Source organism: Onychostoma macrolepis, chromosome 03, assembly GCF_012432095.1.
Source record: "Onychostoma macrolepis isolate SWU-2019 chromosome 03, ASM1243209v1, whole genome shotgun sequence".
Classification (NCBI taxonomy): domain Eukaryota; kingdom Metazoa; phylum Chordata; class Actinopteri; order Cypriniformes; family Cyprinidae; genus Onychostoma; species Onychostoma macrolepis.
The window spans coordinates 2,473,538-2,495,898 of NC_081157.1; the positions used below are offsets into that span (position 1 = coordinate 2,473,538).

Consider the following 22,361-nt stretch of genomic DNA (forward strand, 5'->3'; position numbering starts at 1 on the left):
GTTCGATTCTTTTATATGGGCTAATAAAATGGCTGGATATAGTAGCTTGTAAAAACCCCATTACTGTAAATTCTGTGAAGGCTTGGCAGTAAATCATGCTTATCATCGCTTTATACTCCAATATGTAATAATCTAGATTTTCCCCCAGGTGTCAGTGAGTCACGTTTTCGACAGTGGGCTCTTATATGGGACTTTCTAAACTAAAAGATATTTTTTTATAGTAATTGTGACGGATCGGTGGCCCTCCCCCTCATCATCATCACCACCCCGTCCCTTATTCGCCGCGCTTCACCAGGCTCCCGACTGGAGTGGGTGGATGAGAGGAGGGGCGTGGGATCAACGTGGGCTGGCGGCGTGTGATGAGGCACAGCTGGACTGAATGAAGCCTCATCACCGCCGCCGTTAAATGCCGAGCGCGCCTCTCCTCGAGAGAGTGGTCTCTTCCCCCGTGCATGCACGCTGGTGTCCTCGTGGGTCCAGGAAGGGTGCGTAGAGGGACGTCGCGCCACCAGAGATGCGAGAGCTGCGGGATCCAGAGTCAGGTGAAAGCTGCACCCGTAGTTACGGCCGTCGGGCCAGGATGCCGGGTCGTCCATCCCGCCAACGCCCTTAAGAGGTAGAGGAAGAGCCGCCAGGAGAAGCCGCCGCCCACTCGGACGCTGGAGCGCGTGGCGGCCACCGGACTCCGCCCCTTCCTTGGACCCCTCCCTCCTTCTGGAACACTGCCCTCCTTCACGAGCCCCGCAGCACAACGAGGACACCAGATCCCCCCGTTTTGTTGGACACTTCTTCCCCTGGACACTTTATTTTATCACTTTTGTTTAATAAAAGCCTCTCCGAGGCCTGACACCACACCCACTGTGTCTGTCGTTGGCTCCTCCCGTCACATAATACTCCTATGGCTTTTAGTCAGATTTTCCAAAAATACAACCTGGATGGGAGGGATTTTTTTTCCGCCATTTACAAATAAGAAATTATATTCAAAAGGACACAACACTTCTTTCTGATGCAAAATCGAGAAGCAGCTTTCTGAAATGCACTTAATTAAATCTATAAGTTTATTTTATGGTGTGTTATCGGAGTATGTTGACACATCCACTCATTTTTTTGAAACAATTTGGGAAAGGGAACTTAATATTCAAGTATCAGATGAAGATTGGAGTATGGTTTGGAAAAATGCAAAGAGTCTGAGTATATGTAATAAAGTAAGAGCTATCCAGCTCAAGATTCTTCACAGAGCTCACATAGATTTAGGGCTGATTGCTCTCCTTTCTGTCCCAAATGTGTAGTCTTACTCATTGTTTGTGGTTCTGTAACAAGATACAGAGGTTCTGGTGGGGGGTTTCTGAAGAACTGAATACAATTTTGGGTGTTTCATTGGTTCCAGATCCAGCGTCTTATTTACTGGGAATGTCTCCTCCCGTAGGTCAAAATTAGTGCAAAATTAGGCTTTTTTTTAGTTTTCTCATTTTCAGTGCAAAAAATGTATACTTTTCCAATGGATCTCAGATAAAGCTCCCTCCGTTAGGATGTGGCATCAAACTATTCTTGAATATCTGTCGCTAGATTACCTGACTTGTATTGTACATAAGACTGGAGTGTTTCATACAATTTGGGAACCTTTTCTGACAAATGTTGATCTTGACATTGCTTCCATCCTGACAAGAGGATTCATCTAAGGGTGTCATGGCTGATTTTGTCAGTTGTACTATCATGTTTAATCTTTCTCATTGTCAGTACTTCAATATTCTTTTATTTTCAATATAGTACTTCAATATTCTTTTAACTTACTGAATTTCCATGTATACGCACATGTAACCCTCACTTTTTGTGTGTGAGCTGAAATGATTTTTCTGTGTGTGCGGTTTTTTTACCTGTTGATGTCATTATATTATCATTATTTTGTAAGGACGTTATTTCTTTATAAAGTGAAAATTAATAAAACTATATACTGTATTTAACTTTTTTTTTTTAAAGAAAATCACGTTAGCAAATCTATATCTATATAAGTTATCTATATAAACTTTCAAACTTCCAGCATTGGCAACTGCTTCAAACTTTCAGACAAGGCTTTTTTAAACCAACTTTCAAAGTTCGTTTGCAAACTGGACTCATCTAGTTAGGTTATGCATCATGCTCAAACATGGGTAATGTGGCTTCACTGTGTACATGACCCAGTTTATCGCGTTTATATCGAAATCCTCCTACATTTTTCTTTGAAACCTTTCTATGATTGTTTATTTATATGCAGTTTATACAATTGTTGACGTATTAGTAAATCTTTTTTTTTTCAAGGCACCGGAGCCCCAACTGCTCCCCGGGGACCGCAGCAAAAATGGCTGCCCACTGCTCGGGGTGTGTGTTCGCGGTGTGCGTGCTTGTGTGTGTGTGTGTGTGTTCACTACTTTATAAACATAAACATACATATGAAATGAAATTTGTCATGAAATGGAAAGCTAACAACATGAGATGTCAAATGTTTTACTCTGTGTAAATGTTTTACAGGTAGGTGTGCTTATGGAGATGTGGCATGAGGGGCTTTATGATTGTTTTTTTTATTTTTTATTATGCCTTAAACAACATATACAGAACAATACAACAGACAATATAAAGCCAGGGAAATAAAGGAGAGAGAAAACAAATGTAATAAAAGAAAAGAAAAATACACTTAAAAACATGCATGACCTTTACATTACTCAAATATTTTGAAGACAGAACACAAACGGACAGTTTTGATAGCCCTTCTATTAGTGCTACTTTGAATAGTACAAATATAGCTTTCCAATTCTTTATAGAACACTGTGCAACAGGGTTTTCTGTTAGACAATGTACACTTATGAATGTGAAACTTGACTAATAAAATAAATAGATTAATGACAAAAGCTTCATTATTCATATTATCTTGAATAAAATATCCAAAAACTACATTTTCAAAATGCAAAATAAAATTAACAAGTACCTTTTCTGTGATAAACACAGAGACGTCATACCATAACTTTTTAACAAAACTACAGTGCCAGAAGATGAGGGGTACAGTTTCCAAGTGCAAAGAGCAAAAAGAGCAGACATCAATATCCTTCTTAAACTTACAAAGAAAATATTTAACAGGATAGAATTTATGAATAATTTCGAAAGAAATGTATTTTAATTCAGTTCAATTCAAGTTTTTTTTTTACCTTGTTTGGAACAAAAAACTTATGAGGTAATAACCAAACACTTTCCCGCTCAGGATTTCTAACAAATTTAGACCAATAAGCAAAAGAGCAAGGCTTAGGTAGTAACCTCCTTTAATTTTGATGATTAGAGCTTACAGCTCATGAAAGTCAAAAATAAGTATCTCAAAATATTAGAATATTTACATTTGAGTTTCAATAAATGACCATCCCTACAGTATAAATTCTGGATAGCTTTTGTTCTTTGAAACCACAATAATGGGGAAGACTGCTGACTTGGCAATGATCCAGAAGACGAACATTGACACCCTCCACAGAAGGCCATTACTGAAAGGTGTGGCTGTTTACAGAGTGCTGTATCAAAGCATATTAAATGCAAAGTCGACTGGAAAGAAGAATTTATGTAGGAAAAGGCACATCCCTGTCAACAGGAATGACAGCAAGCTTGAGAATACAGTCAAGCAAAGCTGATTCAAACACTTGAGAGAGCTTCACAAAGGAGTGGACTGAAGCTGGAGTCAGTGCGTCAAGAGTCACCACGCTCAGACGTCTTCAGGAAAAGGGCTACCAAGCCACTTCTGAACCAGAGACAACGTCAGAAGCATCTCACCTGGGCTGTGGAGAAAAAGAACTGGGCCCGTATTCTTAAAGATTCTAAGAATCCTCTCCGAGAGCTCCTAATTTAGCTTACAAATTTCTAACTAGGAGTCTTAGCTTAAAAGTGATCCAGGACCAATCTGAGAGCAACTCTGACCGAGGAAAAGACAAAAACTTTTATCTTAGTGAGGAGGCGGGGCTGACCCCGTTGCTAGCTATGACACAGTCTTTTGAAGACCGTGATTGGTTGGTTGTTCAAGAAGGAAATTAAACAGCGTTTTAAGAGTTTTGAGTGATTCCACTGCTGCCCTCCTACAATAATGTATTCATTAAGCAGATGCAATTTTCCAAATTAAAATCAGTGTTAGCATAGAGTTGATGGTTATGTTATGGATTGGTTTACTGTCTTTATATCATAATAATGCACTGAAATCAGACGTTTGTCTTGTGTTCTTGCTCTTCTTTTAAGAGTAGGGTTTATTTTAAGCCTTCAGGCGTAATTTTTCCTGTTTTACCGTACTCTCTCTCTCTCTCTCACACACACACACACACACACACACACATTATATATGTGTATAGCGTATTTTATTGGAAATGAACAGCGACACAATAAGGTTCTGAAAGTGCTGTCAGGTACAGACCTAATTCATCGCTGCTGCATAGTTGCATTTTTCCAGTTGCCAAGTATGTTAATGTAGTGATTTACTTCCATTTCTGGCGCTATGGCATTTCTGCGCGGTGTCTGAGATGTTAGCGTGTGTCTAATAAGATCGGTCACAAACATGATCCCTGCACGATCTAATGTGTAGCATCTTAGATAACGCTTTACAATAACAGTACATGAATTATCATGTACTAATACCTTAATTAATAATTAATTGACTATGAACTAATGAAGAGTTGAGACATGTATTAATCAAGAACTAATGAAGAACTAACTTAACTACGACATGAGTCATATGAATTACCGCATGAATAACACCACCTTAATTACATGTTAGTTCCTGCATGTTAGTTAATGTATTAATTAACACTTTGGGGTAAACTAAATCAAACATGCTCTAGAAGAAAGATTCATGAAAATGGCACACTGCAAAATTGTTTATAAATTTTCCACCTGCAGCTGTGTCACAAACATCAGTGAATGACAGTGGATTTCTTGCAATATTTACGTTTAACCTAAATCATCCAACGCACAATGATGCATTCATAATTAAAAACAACTTCATCTCATCCTGTTTTGAGTGATTCCACTGCTGCCCTCCTACAATAACATATTCATTAAGCAGATGCAATTTTCCAAATTAAAATCAGTGTTAGCGTAGAGTTGATGGTTATGTTATGGATTGGTTTACTGTCTTTATATCATAATAATGCACTGAAATCAGACGTTTGTCTTGTGTTCTTGCTCTTCTTTTGGGCCACTATTGCCCCTTCAAAATGTTAACCTTCCTCCTACCGTTCAGTTCCTTCTCCATCCAAATGCAGCCACATGACCTCTGCTCTTCCACTTTTTTACAAACCACCAAAAAACACCAAATATCTGATTTAGAGAGCCTGTCCTCCAACAAAAAATTACCCTATAGGTCATTTGTGCAAGCCCTTATTACGACCTATATTTACGTTTTAAAGTTAAGCGCCCTCTAGCACGCGTAAAAACAATGACAGTCTCGTGTTGCGTCTGTCGTCATGAAATGACGTATGACTGTCATTACCAATCAAAATGCGTGTTTATTTAAATGCAATGTGTGGACTTTTTACACCGATCTCACAGTATTCGTACATATTTTACAAGGTGGCTAATTCGTACGAATGACCACACCTAACCCTACCCCTAAACCTACCCCTTACAGGAATCAAAATCATGATTTTTATTCTCTGGGATCGAACCCATGATCGCATGATCACGTAATTACATTTCATCATATAACGCAATGCTCCATCAACCGAGCTACACGAAACCCGAACTATAACGCCAATAAAAGGGTACAAAACATTAATATGAAAATGTCCTGTTGCCGATAGGAGCGCAATTGTAGTATACGCTCTGATGGGTCATATTTCAGGGATTTGGACAAACGACCTATATGGGCGTATTGGTTGGAGGACAGGTTGGATTTAGGTGAGCTGAATATGTATAAAATGTGTAACGGCTAACTTTTTAAAGATGTGCCCCTCCAAGACAAGTCATGACATGATACATTGTCAACTCATGAATTCATGTTAAGTTATAAGTAATTAATGATGAGTTAACCCTCTGGGGTCTAAGGGTGTTTTGGGGGACTGGAGTAGTTTTGACATGCCCTTACAAAGTCTTATATCACTGTAAACAGCACAAACTGGGCTACAATAATATGTTAGCAGCATTTATGTACATGATTTTGTTTTTGAGAAAGAAACGTTTATGCGTGGTTAGTGAAAAACTAAAATTTTGAAGTCACTGAAATAAGGCCATAAAACACATACAGAACATTTGTTCACAAGACTTTTGAGAACTGGATCTTGTGGCCTAGAATTTTTCCTTCAAAATTATATGTAAATCATCTTGTTTACTTGCTCACATAAAACAATATATTGATTTAAAGACTCCAAGTCACTTTTTGAGTAAAAAGGGTCTATGCGAGAGGGCGTCAACCTTCACATTCACACCTGAGAAGACAAAGGCCCGCATAATGAGCTGCATAATGAGCCATTGAGTCAGGTGTGTGACTGAGAGAGAAGAGTTACAAGAAAGAATGTGAGGAAAAAAGAAATGTGTATACGTATAACTATCTATAATTTGAGATTCACTTGTGAATGCAGTTAAATAGTTTATTAGGAACAAATAAACAACAGAAGAGTCAAGACATCGTGGGTGCAATATCCAAAATATCCAAAACAGTGGCAGGAAACTGGAACCCAGGAAAACTGGAGACAGCAGAAACTGCATGAGAAAACACAAAACAGACGTGAGCAACACAATGAACGGACAAAGACAAAGCAAACATGGTGACCATACATACACTACCAGTCAAATTATTTAAACAGTAAGATTTGTGTAGAACAGTAACAGTAAGAAGTGTCTTCAGCTCACCAAGGCTGCATTTATTTGATCCAAAGTACAGCAAAAACAGCACATTATATTTATTATAATATATAGGCCTACATATTTTTACTTTTCAAAATAAATAAAGCATAGAACATATAACTATCCTCGCGTCGTGCAACATTTAAATGCAATGAAAGGTTGCCTATCATATTTCAAAATGTTGCACTCGATTTTACACATTTTATTCTGGAGTTATAGTTTAGGACAAGTTCACCAGTAAATGCGTTCATCTTTGTCACAACAACACATTATCGAATGCCAATAAGAAACATTACTTACTCGGTATAAAGTATCTCGTCCTCCGCGGCTCCAGCTGCGCTCGCGTTCTGTTTGTGAGGTAAACAAAGCTTTTTCCTCTCAGCGCGTCTTCTGGGGGTAAATACAAGGCTTATTCCTCACAGCGTGTTCTTCCAAAACTGAAAAGTATCTGAGATGAGCGCGTTGCTGCTTTGTTTACGGTGGTGTGGGCGTTTACATGCCGCGTGGCTCGCGTGGAGGTTTGTAATAACAATAGCGCGAGCAGCGTGTGGCCGTAACCTAATTAGAGATAATGAGACCAGACGGAAAAACTGGACATGTCCTTGGTTTCATACAGATTACTTTATCACAGAATATTTATTTTCGGTAAGACTTACTTCATTTAACAGTAGACATGTCAAGCTTTCTACAGATATATGTCTCATGTCTCTGTGTGAAGTATTTGCTGAGTTACAGTTCATTTTAGTGCCGTGTTTCAAAAAGCAGTTCGCGGAGACGGAGAAGACAGAGAGCGCACCCTGTTTGTTTTCTTTATTCTTCAAAAGCACAAAGTTTAGTTGTTATTATGAGTGTATACAAATAAAAGTAGACCCCTTACAGATTTGAATGGTGTATTGCTTTTATCTGTACGATCAAAAATTCAAGCTCATTTCGGCCTTATCAGGAAAATCTGCCTCAAAACGCATATATGCGTTTGTCGACCCCAGAGGGTTAATAATATTGTGTCTTTTGGGTCAAATCACAATAATAATGTGTTTGAAGAAAGATGTGGTTCATGAACTTGTCCCTATGGCTATAGTTGGGTGTAGACAGAACATGCCATTGATTCAGCCTGAATTTCACTATAAATACTTTTTTTTAATTATCTTTAACATTTAGCCTATACATTACTACATTCAAATGTAACTTAATTAAATGTGAATTTATATTTGAAAGATACATTAAAACATGACAAATCTAAATAGAAATATTTTACAAATTGTTTACCATATGTTTAGTTTATAAATTAAGTTTAATATAAACATGATATTCAAGTAAACTTCAAATTTAATTTAATAAAAATATGAATCTTTAATAAAAACAAAAGCACTTTGAACTGTATTTTGGGGAGGGGGGCCAAATTGAATCAGTGTTTTTTATTTTATTTTTTTTTTTATCTTGTTCGGAAACTACTATTTTTTAAAGCTTTTGAAAGCATTTCTTTAATCAAAGTCAGAAGAAAAAAAAATCAATAATATTGTGAAATATTATTACAATTTTAATGTAATTGTTTACTATTTTAATATCCTTTACAATTTAATTTATTTCTGTTATGCAACGCTGAATTTTCTCCTGCCATTACTGCCATCCAGTCTTAAGTGTCACATGATCCTTCAGAAATCATATAATGCTGATTTCATACTTAGTATCAATGCTGGAAAAAGTTGTTTTTTTAAAGAAGTCTCTTATGCTCATCAAGGCTGCATTTATTTGATCAAAAATACAGGGGAAAAAAAAAAGTAATCTTGCAAAATGTTATTACAATATAAAAATAATTGTTTCTATTTTAACATTCTTTAAAATATAATTTATTTCTGTGATGCAAAGCTGAATTTCCATCAGCCATTACTCCAGTCTTCAGTGTCACATGATCCTTCAGAAATTATTCTAATATGCTGATTTATTATCAGTGCTGGAAACTGTTGTGCTGCTTGATATTTCTTGTAACCTGTGATACTTTTTTTCAGGATTCTTTGATGAATTAAAAGTTAAAAAGAAGAGCATTTAAAAAAAGATTTGTTTTTTTTAACAATATACCCTACGTTCAAAGGTTTGGGTTCAGTAAATTTATATTCTTTCTTTTTTTGAAAGAAATTAAACCTTTTACTCAGCAAGGATGTGTTAAATTGATAAGTAATAGCAAAGACTTATATTGTTAGAAAATATTTATATTTTGAATAAATGCTGTTCTTTTAAACTTTTCATTCATCAAATAATTCTGAAAGAGTATCGCAGTTTCCAAAAAAAAATATTTGACAGCGCAACTGTTGCCAACATTGATAATTCTAATAATAAACCAGCATATTAGAAATAATGATTTCTGAAGGATCATGTGACACTTTAGACTGAAGTAATGGCTGATGGAAATTCAGTATATTAAAAGAGAAACCATTATTTTATATTGTAATGTAATAACATTTTGCAAGATTACAGTTTTTTTTCTGTATTTTTGTTTAAATAAATGCAGCCTTGATGAGCATAAGAAACTTCTTTAAAAAACATTAAAAGTCTTACTGATCACAAATTTTGAGCGGTGTGTGTGTGTGTATGTATATATATATATATATATATATATATATTTATTTATTAACTTGTGTTTATTTCTGTTTCTCAGCCTTTATACTTCTGGCAAGTATGTCATCAACAAAGGTAAGTTCAGTACCAAATTAAGTTATATGGTTGATACTGGTAGATTGAGAAAAACAGATTAAAAACAAATTAAATCTGTAAGTGTACTGAAAAATTTAATTTATTGAATTATTGGCAGAGACACCAGTACAGTAGCTTGAGGACATCCAAAGAGTGTAGGAGGCAGTACAACAAAATCTGGGCTAGAGTGTCAAGGGCACAAAAGAAGGCAGACAACAAAGAAACTATCAATTCAGTTGAGATGGCCAGCATTGCTGAAAGCGACAGCCTTAATCACAACCAGCACATTGAGGAAGATCATCTTGACATGTTTTCAGACCCAGCCCTGTCAAGTTCTGAGAGCGAACAAGGTATTACACCCACACTCAGGGAACAACTTTCCGAATGGGCATGTATGCTTCAAGTTAAACATAATGCTGTGGATGTTCTATTAAACATGCTTAAAAGACATGGGCATGAAGACCTTCCCCATACTGCAAGGACGCTCTTCGGACACACGAACCATGAACTTACTACCAAATATGGTGTCGAGAGTGTACAGTTTAATGTGGCAGATCAGCTCTCAAAACATCTGAGCAGGTCTCCTGCAGCTGTGACAGATCTTCTTCAGTCACTTGACCTCTCCCTGAACATTGATGGGCTGCCAGTGTTCAAAAGCTCAAACGTATCCCTCTGGCCAGTTCTTTGTTCCATAAACTTGTCTCCAAGATGTATTTTCCTTCTGTGCATATCCACTGCTTCCAAACTCAAAACACCAAACCTTGCCTCTGACACAGTTCAGCAATTGGCAGAACTACTCCAGTCCATGGTCTTACCTGGGGAGGGAGATGCTTAAACATCCAACTACGATGTGTTACCTGCGATGCTCCAGCTAAAGCTATGGTAAAGTGTGTAAAGCAGTTTTCTGGATACTATGGGTGCGATAAATGCAACCAGAGGGGATCTTGGGATGGTCGGATAACATATGCCGAAACAAATAACCTGACCATGAGAACAGATCAATCATTCAGGGAATGCTGGCAACCTGAACACCATCAAGAAGAGGAGATCTCACCCTTCTCTGTCCTCCAATCGACATGATCAAATCATTCCCCATAGATTATATGCACCAGAGCTGTCTCGGGGTAATGAAAAAGCTTCTGCTCTTGTGGACAAGAGGGAGAACAGATTTCCGGATGTCATCAGGAGATGTGACCCATGTAAGTGGCAGGCTGGAGACACTAAAGAGGTCCATTCCAGATTGCTTTGCCAGGAAGCCAAGGAGCTTGCAGGAAATAGATCGCTGGAAAGCAACAGAGTTCAGACAGTTTGCTATCTACACAGGGAAGATTGTTCTAAAGGGAATTCTCCAAGAGCAGCTCTATGAACACTTCACGGGCTTGTGGTTTTAGCAAACATAAAATAAAAGACTTAGAGAACGAAATAAACATAAACACACTTTTCCATTTATTTGACGTTAAGACGAGAAAACGACAAGGGGAAAACTGAGGACTTATAAATGAAAGGGAACAAAAGAGCAAACAACATAATCCAAATCAGGTGGGGACAATGAATGATAATTAACAAACAAGAACAGGAACTAAACCAAATAAGGACAAACAGGAACTCAGACGGGCCGACACGTGACAGGGAGCTGTATGGAGAGACATTTTTGGTATACAATGACCATTCCTTGCTGCACCTTGCAGAAGATGCCCAAAACTTTGGCAGCCTTGACAGCTGCAGTGCTTTCAAGTTCGAGAGCTATCTTCATCAACTGAAAAAAATGGTACGATCTGGAAAAAATGTTTTGGCACAAGTTGCAAATCGTCTTGAGGAAACATCCATGTCCAAGATAGAAATCAAGGAAAACTTGATGTCATTCAAGTGCCCAAACAATGCCTTTGTGTTAGGCCCTGAACAATTTTACGAGGTGGCGTCAGAACAAGCAGATGACACAGTGTTATGCAGGGTGTACACAAATCTACAGCCACATCTGACGACACCGTGTGATTCACGCCTCTATGGAACATACGTGGCTATCAGGCATTCTCAAATGCTTTGAGGTGTCCATTCTTCATACTTTCTAGGATGTGACAAAAAATAAAATCACGAAAGATAAAAATAAAATAATAAAAATGACAAGATAATGACAATTTGGGTGAAATTACATACTTGAAGTATTCCTTTGCTCCCTGAGTCTCTACATCCTTCAGCTTCACCCCTGAGTCTCCACCTCTTGAAGCTTTGTCCCCTGTGTGTCTAACTGCTTCGGCTTTACTCCTGAGTTTCTGGGTCCTGAAGATTTGCCCCATGAGTTTCTGCCTCCTACAGCTTCCTTCTGTCATCCTTCTTCATGCTCTCCAGTGCCATTCGCTTTTGAAATCCTAGATGTTTCCAGTACAACAAGAACCAACATTGGAAAACATAAATTAAGTATAAGGTTAGAGAAAGTAACCAATGATTGTCTATTAATAGGTGATTGTGTATGTTTCATTTGTGTGTTGCAAGCTGAACTTACAGATTTATCTAAACTTCACTTACAGGTTTATCTTCGCTATGTAGTCCTCAATTTCACTGAGCAAAATGAGGTTGAGGTGGCACCATCTTCGTGGCTCGAAAGGATTGATGGAGTAGGATTTAGTCCATATATGTTTTTATAAAACATAAATGATACACATTAAATCAAGGTCAATTATATACATAGAAAACATTAAGCAAGCATCCTTGTCTCTGTCTGAAAGGTACTGTTCTGCTATTGGCCCAATTCAAATGTTGGGACCAAGGTCATAAAATGTGCCATTCCAGACAAATATCTCTGGACAAAATATGTCGTCAGAGTATATTCTGACACAGGTAAAGTATAATACCAGGATCTCATCAACTACTAGCAACCATTCCTAAAATATCAATTATTTATATAAGATTTATTAAACAAAATTTGTGATATTTTTGAGAACAGACAGTTACAACTTAGCAAGGTATCGGGCACGAAAAGCAGTTGAAACTTCCCATGTTGAAGACTCAGATGGAAATAGTTCACGAAAAATTATACCACCAAGAACATTTAGAGGTATAAAATCTGTGCTGACACTGTAAATAAGATAAAGTTTTCACACTGAGAGACAATTGCAGTTGTGACTTGTTTCTTGCAGAAGAACTTCAGCCCACCAAACCTAGAAAGACACCATAGACAAACCCATACATGCAAAACAAATGAATTTGGAATGATCAAGAAAAGCCAAAATGCATATATATATGTATATGTTGTCTATATCTATATGTAGCGGCGTGTTCGTTTACAAAGGGCATAAATTTGAAAGTTTACACCTCACCCCCAAAAGGCAGACATAAACTCTAGCCCTCTAAGATACCCGACTACGCCACCCCGGAGGCAAATTTACCGGGGAATCGCCTGATAAGATTAACTTTAAAGCACACAGGTTCGGTTGCGGCTGAGATAAGACCAGAGACAGATGGAATACAAAAGTACAGTTTTTATTTGGACATCATTAGCAAATGTAAATATATGAATCAAATACACACTACCACACACACACACTTCAACCTCCACTCCAGGGCTGGGGACTACTCGCTCATTCCCTGAAAATGACACAGCAAACACTCGTGCACTCACACTTCAGACCACAAATGTGGAACACTGCAATCGGAAGAGACCACCACCGAGAGAGAGAGACTCGTCCACACAGACACGAATCCTGATCACCCCAACCACTGGAGAGGAAGCAGAATTACACATTAAACATCCAATCAAATATACACACATTATAAAACTGAGTACTCCATGCATTAAGAGCAATTACACACACATATGGTCACCATCCGCTAGTAAATCAGTACTTGAAACGGTGAATGCAAGAAAAATAATAGACAAATATAATCAAACAAAAAGAAACCATTCAGTTAACAACCAATTCACAGAAATTTGGTTGACAACAAAATAATAAATTCAAAAAAACAAATCTACAAAAAAAAAAAATACTAAGTTTTAAAGCAATGGACTCATAAACAAAGCAAAACACAATAAGCAAAAGATAATTCAAATTATATAACGTTATACCACTCAAAAAAAGGAACCAGATCAAAATAATGACTGCTGGATGGTTGAATCACTTGATCCCCCTAAGCGAGAGCAACGGAGGCCATCGTAGCGGATCCCCGGCACGCTCGACCACCAGACAGCCGATACAAGTGTCCAGCTTTAAATAAACACCATACCATAGCAGTACGTGATTGCAGTTCGCGGCAGATTACGCATCCATTCCTGCAGTCGAGCCAGTAAAGTACCGTGAGACGAGGGTCCGTAACGTGACGGTATGCGGCACTACTGAGCAACAATCAGTGGTATAACAGTCGGCATATGCGAAGACAGCCACAAAAGCTCCGTCAAGAAACCCACTGCAATGTTTCTCCCCTGGTCTGTAACTAGAAAGATAGATACAAATTTAAAGTGCTCAATCCAGACCCTTAGTGCAGCAAATAATAAATAACAACCTACCGGTTTAAATGGCTTGCAAGGCACAGGACATTCAAATTCCAGGACGCAAATGCAATCGGGTACCACATGCGCTGCACCGCAGGCTTCCTCAGTCCACACTAGAAAAATACGCGAGCCCAAATAAGTACGTAAAACCTAGTTTGATTCAAAGTGTTCAGGAATACAGCCGCGACTGCAGCTCCTTACCAAACAAACACTCCCGCGACACACCGGAAATAGATGACGTCACCCGTGACGATGAGACGCACATTCCTACCACATCTACGGCTATCTTTATGGGCCATGTAAAATAAGGCACGCCCCAAAGAGAGATTATCATCATTGGCTACATATATCTTCTTTAAATGCTTTTTTTTTTTTACAGTTCTTGAGTACAGTGAATCATCCCAAGGTGAAATCATTATTACGTCACTGTATTATTTATTTAATGCAAGGTTAAACAGTTGCGAATAAATTATTCAGAACAGTACCCTCTAGCATATTTTTCTAACTGTTTATTGCCCTGTTGCGTTTGGCCCTGAAGATGAGATTTCCAGTTTGAAAGCAAAGAAAATAAACAAACGGCCAAGATCAACAGCAATTGCATCTACGTGTAGAAAGTTAACAAAAAGTAATCAGCTGTTGAACAAATATATTTAAACAGGGTTGGAACAACTCAAGAGTGAGTATGATCATTTTTGGGTGAACTACCCCTTTAAGAAAAAAATATATGCTAATATTTTGTTTTATTTTGTTTTCAGCTGGGGAGCCTGATGAAGGTAAAGACACTATGATTCACTTTCATTTGTTTGCTATAGTCTGAAATTGTACTGATATTATATATATATATATATATATATATATATATATTTTTTTTTTTTTTTTTTTTTTTTTTTTTTGTTGTTGTTGTTGTTTTTTTGTCCGTGTTAGATGAGGAGCAACCAGTAAAAAAAGATCTAATGTGATTTTGCCTGCAGCACTGTAATAACTTTAGCTCTTTATTGAAGCTTTTAATTTGAATTTTAGCTTTAGGGAATCAAATCGTAGAAATCCAATATTTTGATCGGATTAATTGATATTAATCAAAATGTATAGATTAATTGATATTAATCAAAACATATAATTTATACTTTCTTAACGACTCGAGCCAGCGAGCATTAAACCAGTATTTTTAGCAATTCTGTTTATTTCGTGGTCCCGATAATAATACAGAATTCATTGGGTAATTTTGAGCAACAGGTAACAAGATCTTCGGCAAATAGTTTCAAACTTGGAAAACACAGCACCAAACCATTCCTCATAAATGAAACAAGAGTTTATTTACTATTCTATGACACAATACTAACACAAAACATACACACACATACACACGTTCGGCAAGAGGGTTGCGATTTGAAGACAATTTAAGGTTCTAAGACCTGATGGAGTCACAAACAGAGGCTCTGACTTTACTCTTAAAGATTAATGCACATCAGCTCAGCAAATAGAGATGTTTTGTTTGTTTTACTTGCGTTACGTTGACTTGAAGGCTGAGCTGGCTCTGTATGGTTGTTTGAGGGAATCCCGGAGCTGCAGTGTCTTTGTTGCGTGACGTCACACGGGGAATCCTTTTGGATTGGTGGCTTCCTGGCTGCGCGAAACTGGCAAGGCTTTGAAGTCCTTATGCTGCAGGCTTTGCAAGTTCCTTTGTCAGAAGTTGATAGTGAAAGTCTTGGATGGTCAACCTGATGTTAAGGCTGTAGGCTTTCCAGCAGCAAAGTTTTCTAGCAGCAAAGTTCTTCCAGCGGCCCAGTTGTCAGCAGCAGCAGCCCCCGTTCCTTTCTTGCAGCTCAGTTCATCTTTTGAAGCTCTCGTTCATTTTAGAAAAACTCTCCCTATTTGCTTTGTGTCACGTAGTTTTAACGGGCTGGATTCTGTCCACCCACTAAAGGTATCTTCCAATCAGATTGTCTGTACAGGCCGAGGCCACGCCCCGCACGGCTTCTTTCCGTGCATATATTAACATAATGCTTCGTCCATCATGTGAGTGATATTTCTAATAAATGGTTATAAAAGTATTCACCCTTCATATGAACTTAAACATCAACATAACATTAATTCCAACTTCCTGCATTTGACATACTCTCTAATATGATACTATACATGGCACTATTCAAAAGAAAGTTATAAGGTAAAGATCGAAATATCACACCACGCATAACATAAACATCAAGCATATATGTAAGACATCAAACATGTTATTTGTTCATACACTTGCATCGATGGCAATGGAAATAAATGATTGTCTTTAGCGATCATTTGCGTAAGTGTTTCTTTTGTTACATGAGCAAAGTTGGAGACCGAGCACGCGGGAGCCATGTTACAGATCTCATGGTCTTGACGGCCTGAGGCTTTAAGTTCCTTTTAATGGTCCTTTTCCTGCTTGAATGTATGGATCGTTATATCTTGACTGAATCACGCGGTTGCTCCACGGGTTGCAAGAAAGACTCTTTCAGTTCTTTAAAACAAAGGAGCTTTGTTTTTCCTGATTAAGTTAGTCATTATCACCGATGAGAAAACGCTGACAGGAAACGGCTCAAACCGTGATCTGAGATTAATCGTTAACTAGTCTCATGACCGCAGATGTCTACAGAGGACTCCTTTTACTCTTACTCCTTTTTTTGCTGTTAAACACAAATCTTGGTGTTTCCGTTTGCATGAGGTCCTACAGCACCTTGCTGTGAGTACACTAAAATCTCAATGGAATTAAGTGAATTTTAAGGTTAAAGTCAGTCTATTTGTGTTATAATGTTGATTACTACAAAATTGAAAAAAATTCATTAAAAACATGCAAAACTCTAATAACTATTGTTACATAAAAATATTCTCGTTTCATCACAGTTCCATCTCTTTCAACACCACAACAGCAGCCACATCAGTCAGTTTCTGTCAACTGGCAGAATCAAGGTACACTAAAACACACACACACACACATACACACACATATACATGTAATGTATATATTATCTGATAAAATGATTTGTGACTTGTTTTAGGAAGTGTGATTAATCCACAATCTCTTCGAGATGGTAACTATTTAATTTCATCATAATTATTAAATTATGTTGTCTTATGGCAGTGTTATGTCATTTATGTTTCAAAATAAATTCTGCACAGAAATCTACAAGTTATTTGAGAATTTAGAAAGAAGAATCATGTTGAAACTGGACCAAATCCAGAACAACATTGCATCAGCGGCTGAAACAATGCAGCAATCAACAAGCCAGCCAAGCAGCTCTGTCTCTGATCTCACAGAGGTGCTGGAGCAGCCCTGTAAGACTGTAGAGGAATTAGAGTAGCTGTGTGATGAGCTGAAAGATGCTGAATTTCGAAAGAAGATGGTATGTGCCATAACACAAGCAACATTACTAGTGATTTTTAACCTATAATAATTTAAAACATTTTGCTCTTGTGTTTAATTACTGATTGTTGTTGTTTGTAGATTCGTTATCTGTGTCTTCGGAGTGGTGGCAGCTTGGGAGATGGAATTCGGAGGATGCTGAAAAAAAATTGGAGATAATTCCTTATGGGAATATTACAGTTACAAAGGGAGAAAGGGAAAACTTAAATTTCAACATCTCCTTATCAATAATGTCATCATACGCAAGTTTCAAAACTTGCCACTAATGACTAATAATCTGTCTATTTCAAGAGATCACATTATTTGGATTGTAAATAAGTTGTAAATAAGATTTGGTAGGTTGTAAATGTTGTTACTCCTTTTTAAATGTAAAAGTTGTAAGTTCTTCTCAATACATATATATATATGTATATTCATCGGAGAAAGAAGATTAATGTTTGATGTTTTTAGAATAGAACTTTGTCATTCTAATTTCTAGTTTTAATTTTAATAATGGTGATCTCTGTATTAAATCAAGGTGCCTGCAGCAAGGCATACCCACACCAAAAATCCCAGAGTGTGGAAGACATGATTGCTGTCACCCTAAAACATGCCCGGATCGTGATAAAAAAAAAGTTAATCAGGTGAGTGCATTATGAAATTTAATTCTGTAAGTTATAAACAGTCAGCCAAAAAAAGCACATTTATTAATCTCAGACAAAATGTGATGGATGGACAGACGGACAAACAGACAGAAGGACTGATAGATACAACAATATGATAGATAGACAGACAGGATGGATGGATTTATGGATGAACAGTTGTCAGTTAACCTTTTACTCTTTAATCCAGTTCTGTACACACATTATTCACTAAAATACGAGAGTCACAACCGCATTAACTACTGAAAAATACAGATAGTGACAACCACATTTATAGAGTTTATTGCGCATTTTTGAAATTTTTATTAACTGTTGTTTGCAAATACAGCTTTATAGTTTTTTTTTTGTGTGTTTTTTAATACATTTTTATCTTTAATTTTAGGCATTTTAGTGCATGCATAAATACATACATTCTTCCTTGACAAATAATTTATATAAATCTATATGTCTCAATGATAATAATAAAAAAAAAACATTACAGATTAAAAAACAGATTACAGCAAAATTATTAAATTCTATGCAGTGTGTACAGAACCGAACTGAACAACTAGTTGTTATTGATGATGTCACGAGAAGCACTCCAATGTTCGTGTACAGATGGCAGTTTCGGGAGTGAGTCTTGTTCTGTACACACATGGAACGGGACACACTCTGGCATTTAAAGGTGGTTGTCACTCCTGAATCTTGCAGTGTGTGCGTGGCCAGACAGACAGACAGATTAACAGATGGGGTGGGTGGGATGGATGGAAAAACACTGTACTAAAATTAGTTAACATACTAATCAAACATCAGTACTTGAATTCAAAAGCAGACAGCACAAACAACATTTTATATTTCTGAACATTCAGTAGAGACTGGACTAAAAGATCTACTTTTTACACATTATATTACAATTAGTATCTGTCGGCATTATAGCTATGGGTGAGATGAGTCACACTTATCACATGCACTGGAAAAGACACTTGTAGTCAAGCAGTCAAGTTATTTTTATTTTTAAGCCAACATGGCTGATCTTCGTCTCAAAGAGACTGAGCAGTACTATATATTTTTGTGTTTGGTTTTACATTGCGAGTGATAATTATTTTAATGAAACAAGTAGCTGGCAGAACATTTTACTTATAAAACTGGTTGGTGGGGGACTTTGGTCCTGTTTGAAATGGGTATTAAGGTGAGTTTTGGACGGTTGGATCACAAGTCGAGGAAGACACATTCCAATTCACACTAAAAAAAATTGTCTAAATTTAAGTTCTATTTGAATTACATTTATATTTACATCCATTTGGATTACATAGTTTTAACTAATAACCTTAATGTGAATCATTTGTCAGTCATACATAAATAAAATAGGTAAGATTTATGTAATAGCACACAGCAAAATGCCCATTTTAAATTAACACTGCCTAGTATTCATGTGTGTGTACATTATAGAGTTAAAGTACCATTGAAGCAGTGTTGGAGATGATGAGATTGAACATTAGTGAACACCTGCTGTTAACCAAAAAATGAAATTTGTCATTACTTACTCGTACACAAGTTTCTAGGAGACAACATATTTTGTAGATTTTCTCCGATTTGCACAAACCAGAAGCAACAATATCTGCCGAATGGAGAAGGGTTGACTTTTTACAAAATCTAAAATATTGATTTTTTCTTTATTTTCATTTTTGTGTTTCAGAGGAAAACTCAATGTTACGGATGTGACATCTCTCCGTAACGGACTTGACAGTTCTGAAAGCAGAATTTATCCGACCAAATGCGTATAAAATGCTTTAAAGACTTATCAGCGACGTCTGGGTACGGCTGCCTCCCATTAAAGATTTTTCTAGTAAACTAGTGGTTCGTTTAAGCCATTATTCAGCCTAATGCAGACAATAAGCATAAGAACATCAGAGATCATAAAAAAACAATCAGTAGCTATATGTCATAAGACAACTTACCGTACTTGATTTCACAGTAAAAGGTATTTTTCGTACGGCTTTCATGAGGCTTAAGATGTATAAGCGCATGTGACAAAGTCGTTATGGAAATTAAGCTTAATAAACTCATGTGCAGACATCGAGAATGACGTTTGCATTTACACATAGGCTACACAACTTTAACAGATTCTCCCACTTTAAGGTTTGAGTGACTGTTCACACCAATATCCCAGCTAACAAATAAAGGTCCCCAGAACATCCCCTAAATGGCCTCTTGCGAACGTCCTCCGAATGTCATCTGAATGTCATTTTATTTTAATTAATGATGACGTTTACAAATTAAATTAATATGTTAGAAAAGATTTGAGTGGATGCTTTTCAGTATTAACGCAGAATTTAGCTGTGGTTTCATCGCAAGGAAACATTTTAGACATATGTTTTATGACATGAATGTGTTCGTTTCATTGTTTTAAGTTAGAAGCCAACGGGAAGAGCTACCATCGGAATAACGCGGAGACACAGCTGCTTTGCTTGACTCAGCCTCCCACCCACGCCCGGAAAAAGCACATTTTTAATTTGCTAAAGAGTCATATGTAGACTAATTTAAAATTGAACCTGTATGTCGTTTCTGTAGCATTGATGTAATTCGTCTCTTTATTTTTGCTTAATTATACATTTATGTATTTTATTTTTTCTTGCAAGCCCATTTATTCTTTGATGTTTTGTTATAGTTGTATATATATCTTTTATTTCTTAACATCTAATAAAAAAAAAAGAAAGAAAAAAAACCTTTGCATTTTTAAAAATAAAAATGTAGCAAACATGTTCCAACTATTTTCACATGTCTATTTTCTTTGGTTAGCCTAAAAGTAAAATAAAATGACATTCAGAGGACTTAAAGCGAAAGTCCCCTAAACGTCCCGAATGGCCGCTGCACATCCTGTGAACATCCCCGTGAACATCAGGACGTCTTCGCGAACGTCCGCTCGACGTCAAGGGGACCCTACACACTAACGTCCGGGAGACATTCGCAGAGGCCGTTTAGGGGACTTCCTGGGGACCTTTTTATGTTAGCTGGGTAGCTATTGAATGACCTGGAACTCGCAAGACATCAATTCAGCTATAAAACAAGGCATTACAGAAAAAGAGGAAAACACTAAATTTTGACCTTATTGTACGATCTCAGATGACTTTAAGTTCACTTACTGCAGTTTAACAATGGAGAGGCGGTCTCCAGTTACAGCCTTCTCTGCGTTCATTCATTCAAGCAGGCGCGTGCTGCTGACATCACACAAGCTGTGTCCCAAAGCTAAGTGTACGCACTTCGGAGTGCATGGACTTTGAAGGCCACGCCTCCAAAGTGCACGAAGGACCCTTGGAAGTGCTTGAGACGCTCCGCCTTTGCAGGATTTACTAATTGCACAACCAGGTGTTCCGCATTGCCGCTCCTGTCGCATAGCAACGGTGCGAGAGGAGAGCTGCCCTCTTGACAGGACAGGTGGAGCCAGAGTTGATCATTTTTGTTTCTGTTTTACATTATAATGGAGGAGACGGTGATGTACCTCAGGCTTAGCCAAGACCGAGGCCAGGTAAATTACACTGGTTTGCTGCGTCCTTAATTTCCAGATTACAACTTTAAATGCAGGTACTACTTGGAGATTACTTGAATAATGGAAAAACTACAAAATACAAACACACACACAGCAGTTCAAATGCTGACTAATATCTTACAAAGCTGCTATTTTATATAGTTCATTGTCTTGACCATGCATATGTAGACAGGTTTGCAACCCGGATTTTTTTAGGCAATTAAGCATAAAAATAAAACGGTGAAAAATAAATAAATAAACAAATAGGGCATTGAACAGCTCAATGTTCAGCGGCAGCTATGACAGCTGACCAGTGCCCTGCATGGCCAGTCCGAGTCCTTCAGATGCAGCCTCTGATATAGTTAGCATCAATTTGTTAATATTCTGACAAAATATTGTTGCTTTCATTTTCAAAATAATCAGTGGTGGACTGCAAGGAAGTACATTTGTTAAGTATTCTCGTACAAACATGAAGTACTAAGTTTTCTTCTTTCTTTTTTTTTTTTTCTCACAGGACAGCAACACTACAAAAATATGGTCTTTTACAACATGATGCATTGTGTAGATTAAACCCAACAGCACAGGTGCATCTCAATAAATTTGAATGTCGTGGAAAAGTTCATTTATTTCAGTAATTCAACTCAAATTGTGAAACTCGTGTATTAAATAAATTCAATGCACACAGACTGAAGTAGTTTAAGTCTTTGGTTCTTTTACTTGTGATGATTTTTTTCTAATCTAAAAAATTAGAATACTTCAGAAGACCAATAAAAAAATTTTTTTTTGTGAATTGTTGGCCTTCTGGAAAGTATG

The 22,361-nt window shown here is 37.2% G+C and overlaps 2 long non-coding RNA genes across 4 annotated transcripts; one reads left to right on the forward strand and one right to left on the reverse strand.

The window, feature by feature from the left end:
* Positions 1–9,607: 9,607 nt before the first annotated feature.
* Positions 9,608–14,741, reverse strand: LOC131536791 (uncharacterized). Of its 3 annotated transcripts, XR_009270083.1 has the most exons (5): positions 14,210–14,741; positions 14,024–14,121; positions 12,049–13,950; positions 11,680–11,891; positions 9,608–11,590 (listed from the first exon to the last, which is right to left on the reverse strand). It is a non-coding gene; the product is annotated as an uncharacterized LOC131536791 (long non-coding RNA). The 3 variants fall into 3 exon arrangements; XR_009270082.1 differs by having other exon boundaries at positions 14,024–14,741; XR_009270081.1 differs by having other exon boundaries at positions 12,049–14,741.
* A 1,700-nt stretch (positions 14,742–16,441) lies between these two features.
* Positions 16,442–22,158, forward strand: LOC131536792 (uncharacterized). The gene is made up of 7 exons (XR_009270084.1): positions 16,442–16,721; positions 16,883–16,948; positions 17,038–17,070; positions 17,159–17,382; positions 17,484–18,025; positions 19,719–21,548; positions 22,063–22,158. It is a non-coding gene; the product is annotated as an uncharacterized LOC131536792 (long non-coding RNA).
* The last annotated feature ends 203 nt before the right edge of the window (positions 22,159–22,361 follow it).